The sequence below is a fragment of the Micropterus salmoides genome, unplaced genomic scaffold, assembly GCF_014851395.1.
Source record: "Micropterus salmoides isolate LMB-PRFRI ecotype aquatic unplaced genomic scaffold, ASM1485139v1 Ms_hic_scaffold_22, whole genome shotgun sequence".
NCBI lineage: Eukaryota > Metazoa > Chordata > Actinopteri > Centrarchiformes > Centrarchidae > Micropterus > Micropterus salmoides.
This window is the reverse complement of record NW_024041373.1, coordinates 18702994-18709680: the sequence shown is the minus strand read 5'-3', so window position 1 is coordinate 18709680 and position 6687 is coordinate 18702994. Positions and strand designations below refer to the sequence as shown.

The 6687-nt window shown below is 40.4% G+C and overlaps 1 long non-coding RNA gene across 1 annotated transcript; it reads right to left on the bottom strand.

Moving 5' to 3' along the window:
* Positions 1-1639: 1639 nt before the first annotated feature.
* On the bottom strand, positions 1640-5549 carry LOC119917549. The gene is made up of 3 exons (XR_005447296.1): positions 5510-5549; positions 2852-2896; positions 1640-2231 (listed from the first exon to the last, which is right to left on the bottom strand). It is a non-coding gene; the product is annotated as an uncharacterized LOC119917549 (long non-coding RNA).
* Between the last annotated feature and the right edge of the window lie 1138 nt (positions 5550-6687).

The following is a 6687-nucleotide window of genomic DNA, read 5'->3' as shown; positions in this document are numbered from 1 at the left end:
TCAGGCACCATCTTATCTTCAAGAGCTCATAGTACCTTACTACCCCACCAGAGCACTGCGCTCCCAGAATGCAGGGTTACTTGTGGTTCCTAGAGTCTCCAAAAGTAGACTAGGAGCCAGAACGTTCAGCTATTAAGCTCCTGTCCTGTGGAACCAGGTTCCGGTTTGGGTTCAGGAGGTAGACACCATCTCCACATTTAAGAGTAGGCTTAAGACTTTCCTCTTTGACAAAGCTTATAGTTAGGGCTGGCTCAGGTGACTCCTGAACTATCCCTTAGTTATGCTGCTATAGGCCTAGACTGCTGGGGGATTTCCTATTATGCACTGAGCTCCTCTCTCCTCTACTTTCTCTCCCTCTGTATGCAACCTCATCCCATTATTGCATGTTACTAACACAACTTCTCCCCTTTCCGGTAGTCTTGTGCTTTCTCGTCCCTCTCCTCTCTCCTCCTATCACGTCCTGCAGGTTTTCTGGCTGTGGAGCTGTGGAGTCTGGATCTGTGGCTGCAGGTCACCTGCTGCCCCCGTGTTCCTGCTCGACACCCTCTGCTGCAACAACTATTGTTACTAGTCCTATTGTTATTATAATCATTAACATTACGATTGTTATCATTAACACTACTATAAATATCTGTACCATTTTTCATTTAGTCTATAGCAACATTACCTTTATTGTCTGTACCTCTGTGTGTGTATATTGTGTAGGCTGCCTCCCTCCACTCTCTCTCCTTCCATCCCTCTCTTTTTCGCTCTGTCCCCCCCCTCCTTCACCCCAACCGGTCGAGGCAGATGGCCGCCAACCCTGAGCCATGGTTCTGCTCGAGGTTTCTGCCTCTTAAAAGGAAGTTTTCCCTTGCCTCTGTCGCCTAGTGCTTGCTCTCGGTGGGAACTGTTGGGCTTCTGTAAATAGCATCATAGAGTATGGTCTAGACCTGCTCTTTTATGAAAAGCGCTGTGAGATAACTGTTGTTGTGATTTGGCACTATATAAATAAAATTGAATTGAAGTGAATTGAATTTCTAATTTTTGATCAGATGAAAGTTTGCTAAGTTATTTGTAGATGTTAATAAACTCCACATTAATCTTTTTCTTAAAATAGGCTGTGTGAATACATACATATCTACTGCAGTGAACATTTGGTCAAAAAATGTGCTTATGGATGATAAATTACATGTAGCCGCAACTCATCTAAAAAAAGAGTAATGTTGCTTGAGTCATCATACACAGTGACTGAAATTATATGCATATGTCTCACCTTTTACTAATAGGTCTTAAAAGTGAGACTTTATGATCAAAACCCTGTCATCATTTGATTGTTCCTGCAAAACTTTACAGTAAGAAGACAGAATTGAACAAGATATTGCAAAACAAGTGGAATTTAAATAGCCTAAAACACGTGGCTGTCACACACTGCTATGAGAACCAGCACTATCTTGGTAATTATGCTGTCATCTCTGAACGAGAATCCCCTCAGACTAGCTCTGGGTAGTGTCTGACAGAGTAGACCAGAAGTACAAACATTATCCTTCTAGCTCGGATCAGTGGCCATAACTTACTGTTTATGTTTTTGAGTTTGCACATGCATGTGAAAAAGATGATCAGAGAGAAGAAATTATTTTTCAGTTTGTATATTTAGTTCATAATGAATATTTGATCCTCTGTGTAGTGTCATTAAAACGTGGCTGCTGACAAGCGTACAAACTCACTTTATGAAACACAGGGCGCAGAGGACATGCATGCTCACACATAAATATATGAAACATATGCACTCTTTTCTGCCCTCACTATACATGTAAGTGCACAGCTAAAGACACTTACACTAAAGGCTAAAGACAGTAACTGGACAGCAAGTAAAACTGTTAAACAATATACAGTAAATATATAATAAACTTTTTATTCTTTGTCAGTTCTTATAATATGTTTCAATTACATTTTGTGACATCATTTTTTTTCTACTGTGCACTTGTCCTGCGTATAGTTTGAATGACAATAAAAGTTAATCTGTATCTTGAAGAACGAGCTTCCCTTCAAATCTTGCGACAGCGGTGGAGGGATTTCTGGACTGACGGAACAGCAAGCTCACTCTTCTGGGAACAACAAGTACTGCCGGACCACAGCGGTACCCCTGAAGAGTGAAGAGCCTTGGTGGATCCTGCTTTATTGCTGGATGGTAACATTTGTGCAGGAACCAATTGGCATCAGAAGCAGGAGTGGACTGCCAGACAGACACCCTCCCCACCACAGACACAGAAAGCATGTATAAATTCCACAGTAGAGGCCCGAGAACCGACCCATGGGGTACTCCTCATGTCATTTTGGTCTGAAATATGTGGTGACGGCACTTGGAGAGCAGCTTTTGAGCTATTTTAATAATAGAATAGAAGGTTATAATGTGTATCTGGATTAATTTCATTAATGTGCCTTAATTCATTAGAAAATGTCCAAAAAGCCTTGTCTTACTTCGATTAGAAATAAATTATAATTACAAAACATATTCTGGATCCAGATGAGCAATAAGATGTGTCACTTGACTGATGGCTATCTTTCTACCAAATTTCATGGACTACGAAAGAAACAAAAAAGACAAGAAACAAGAAAATATTACTTGATCCTTTGCAATAATGAAGCAAGATACATGCATCACTGCGCTGTTGATATTTGAATTTAAGAGATGAGTTACTGTAGGGACACATCTTACTTCAATCTCCTGTTCCTTGAAAACAGCAGTAAGATTCACACTTCTCATGACAGGTGAACAGAGTGGAGAGTATTGACATCTACTGTGAATTATATTACAGCCTTTTCTACAGTTTGAAGGAACACTGAAAAAAAGGTAAATGTAGCTGCATACCTTTAAAGTACAGTGCTGCTGAATGGTCTAGGGATGTACCCGAATCTGAATGCGTAATTCGGGAAAGAACAAATAATGTGATTTCTTGGTGGGTGGGTGTCAACTTTATTTCTTGGTCAAAAAGAGCATAGGCGCTGGCTTCAGTAAACTAAAATCTTACAATGCTTACAATGTCCTTGTTTATTTAAAGAGGTGGTATTATGCTCATTTTCAGGTTCAAAATCTTATTTAGGGGTTGTACCAGAACAGGTTTACATGGTTTAATTTTCAAAAAACACCACATTTTTCTCATACTGCACATTGCTGCAGCTCCTCTTTTCACCCTATGTGTTGTCCGCTCTGCTCTTGAGCTACAGAGTGATGCATCTTACTTGTACAAAATCTTTGTAGGGAGTTGCGCATGCGCAGTTCCCAGGTAAGGACTACTAGCAAATCAGAAGCAGAGAAGGGCGGGTCGTAAGAAACAAGGTAGTGTGATCCAAATCAAAGCCGCTTCAGACTGCGACCGTAACCTAGCAGATGGTATAAGTTACTCTCAAGTCCACAACATCATTGTTCCACATCGTACCATAAACCACTACAAAAGTCATCATATTTCAACTCAATTTTTTTTATAAAAATTGGCCAAACAATTTGAACATTTGCTCAGTAGCTTTCATATCAGGTGTAACATTAGCATTATAGCTATAACTTTAGCTGTGTTAGCCAACGCTGCGTTTATTTTAAATATAATTCACAACCAATAAAGCATACTTACAGGTTGTGATTATGAATTTCCAGGCCCAAACAGAATCGGAGTTGCATCGTCTTTTAGGACTAAATGTTGAACTGTTGCTGGTGTTCTGACGATCTATGCCACCTTGCCAAAAAATGCTTGACTCTACTCGTCCCTGCTCCGTTTTCCATTGCAGATAGTACCCAGAGATAGTAGGTAGCTTGTCGTCATAGCGACGCCTCACACAACTGCCGCGACGAAATGTTCAATGCGACACACACACCTGCGATCCACACAGCTTTCTCTTTAAGTTAAAACGTTTCAACATTACTCAGAATGTAAAGACAGATAAGCGGTGTGAAAACCTTACAGCTGTGTTTTCCTCTGCCGTTGTTGTTGCAGCGGGTGTGTGACGGCGGGAGCAGAGGGCTCTGTGAGCGGGTGGTTGGCACAGGCTTCCCCTGCAGCCACTTGCGGAGCTCCTCAACTCCGAAAATATTCAAGCACATTTTTGTTCCGCCATCACTTCTCGTAAAACTGTCAATATTCGAAATCTACACAGCTGATTTCTCACCTCAAAACTTCTCAGAAGTGGATTTAGTGATGAAATTACAAATGAAAACTGTAAAATATAAAACCTTCTGTTGCTGGCCTCTGTCTGGAGCAGGCAATGACGATGCAGTGAATAGTGAATATTCTGTCTGACCAATCAGCAGTCTGTCGTATTTTCACCTTACATTTTAGTATCCCTTAGCTTGCTTGGAACCTCGATGGAGTTGAGGTGATACGAAAAAAGTACCTGGAAGCAGGTACAACATTTCTACAATGGTAAACCAACAAAGGCGTGCTGGTACTGTGCAGTGGAAAAGGGGCTTCACTAAAATCAAAGGGCCTCCGCTTAGACTAGCTTGTTTTGAGGGCGTGCCTGACCCCACTAGCTGCTTGGCTAGCTTTATGACTCATTTTCCTTGTGACGTCACAAGGAAAGGAAGTGAAGGGCTAGATTACAAACGAGCTGTTTTCAAGCAGTTCAGAGCAGAGCTTTCTGTGGGAGATGGGAACTCCCTTTGGGCTTTTTCACTTTGCAAACCTATTAAATGCACAAAAAAGAGATAACTCAATAAAGGAGAGGGGAAAAGACAAAAAGCATAATACCACCTCTTTAACTAATGTGTGCAGTCTGTAGATGATGATAAATCAAATTCATTACACCAGTTCATGGGTGCCCCATACCACACAACAACTTTTGTAGTCAGGTCACTATTCTACAGCAAAACAGACCTACACAATGTTAAACCAGAACTAAAGACACATAAAATACAGTCTGCATTATCAAATCTAAATCCTAATTCTTATAATTTCAATTTTCAACTTTTTTAAGCTAATATCTCCTTTCCTCTTCCTTATGTTGAATGAGAATGATATCTAATCTGTGTTCATAAAGCAGTTGTCATACACTGTTGGGGAATTGGAAATTCTTGGGTCTCTGTAAACAGTACTGTCTAGACCTGCTCTATATAAAAAGTGCAAGGAGATGCCTTTTGTTATGAATTGGTGCTATTAAATAAATTACAATATTACTGTCTCTGAATTGTACTGTGTTACACTACTTTTGTGTTGTGTTTTGTTACTTTCACTGCTATTTAAATGGGCCTATTATTCTGATAATAAGATGTGCCGCATAGGTGGTATTCTAGCGCAGTTATCCACGGATCTGGTGGGTCTTTGTCATAATAATTAACCTTCTGATTATTAGTAGCATGGGTCCCCATTAAGAAAGACACTGGAGGTACAGCAACATAACATCATTGATTATGTGAATCTCCTGACACTCCAATTGGTCAGGATGAAATGACAGCAGCCTGATCATGAACGTAATTTGTTAAAGCACAAACACATAGCCTATAGAAATCTATTTGCGCATAAACCATCACAGGAGTTACCGTCTTGTTAGGAGGAGCCAAGCTCTCGACCATCAGATCCCTGCAACAGGAAATAATGTCAGGCCAACTATTTAACTCATGGATTTGTTTTTGTTTTTCTGTTGCTGAAGTGTTTCTCGGTGTTGGTGAATTATTAAAAAAGCAAAACACCACTTAATTTCAGGTTAAAACTGTCAGGGGTTGGCTGAGTGCAGACTGAGGTGTGGACCCAAATGCAGACCAAACAGGAGGATTCAGTTCAACAGAAAACATTTATTTAAACTTAACTGCACAGGCTTCCATAGAGCTCGAGGCAAAAGTCCAAACAAAAGTAATCCAGGAATAATCCAGAACGGGGAAACCAAAGGAACATGCAGGAACACTCAACATTAGATACACAAAGACTGGAGACAAGAGCAGGCATATATACACACACGGACTAACGAGCGGGGCGGGAGCAACACAGGTGATACTAATGGGACTAACGAGACACACACACACAGGCAGGCAGAGAGAGAGTTGACAGGTAGACATGGGGCAAAATGAATAACCAACAAAGACAGAAACACACATGTTACAAAGTACCAGAACACAGAACTAGAACACAGAGTACAGAGGAGACTAAACCAAAATAATGCACACAAGAACTAGGAGCAACAACCAAGACATGAACTAAAGACATAGAACTAAAACCCAGACTCCCAAACAAGACACACAGACAGGATCACGACAAAAACACGTTGTAACACACCTTACTGAGATATGGGTATAATATTACCAATTTTTTTTTAGTAATGTGTCATATTACTGCGTTACAGCAAAAAGCAATACATTACTGTAATTGCCTTACTTTTGTAATGTGTTACTCCCAACACTGCCCCTAGGTATCTGTCCCTTTGATGCAGTATGTGTCAATAGTTCTTACTAGTATTATTACTGCTCTAACTAGTGTCTATTGTTACTAGTAGATCTCTTACTTTACTGATGCTTGTATGTTGTTCATCAAATGCATTTCACTTTGGATAAAAGCATCTGCCAAATGAGTAAATGTAAGTGTACATTAAAGGCCCCCTTTGCATGTAATAGGTTTGCAAAGTGAAAAAGGCCAGAGTCCACCCCACCTTAAGTTACCATCTCCTACAGAAAACAGCTCAATTGTAGTCCAGTCTTTACTTACGTAACCTATCTGCTTCACTATG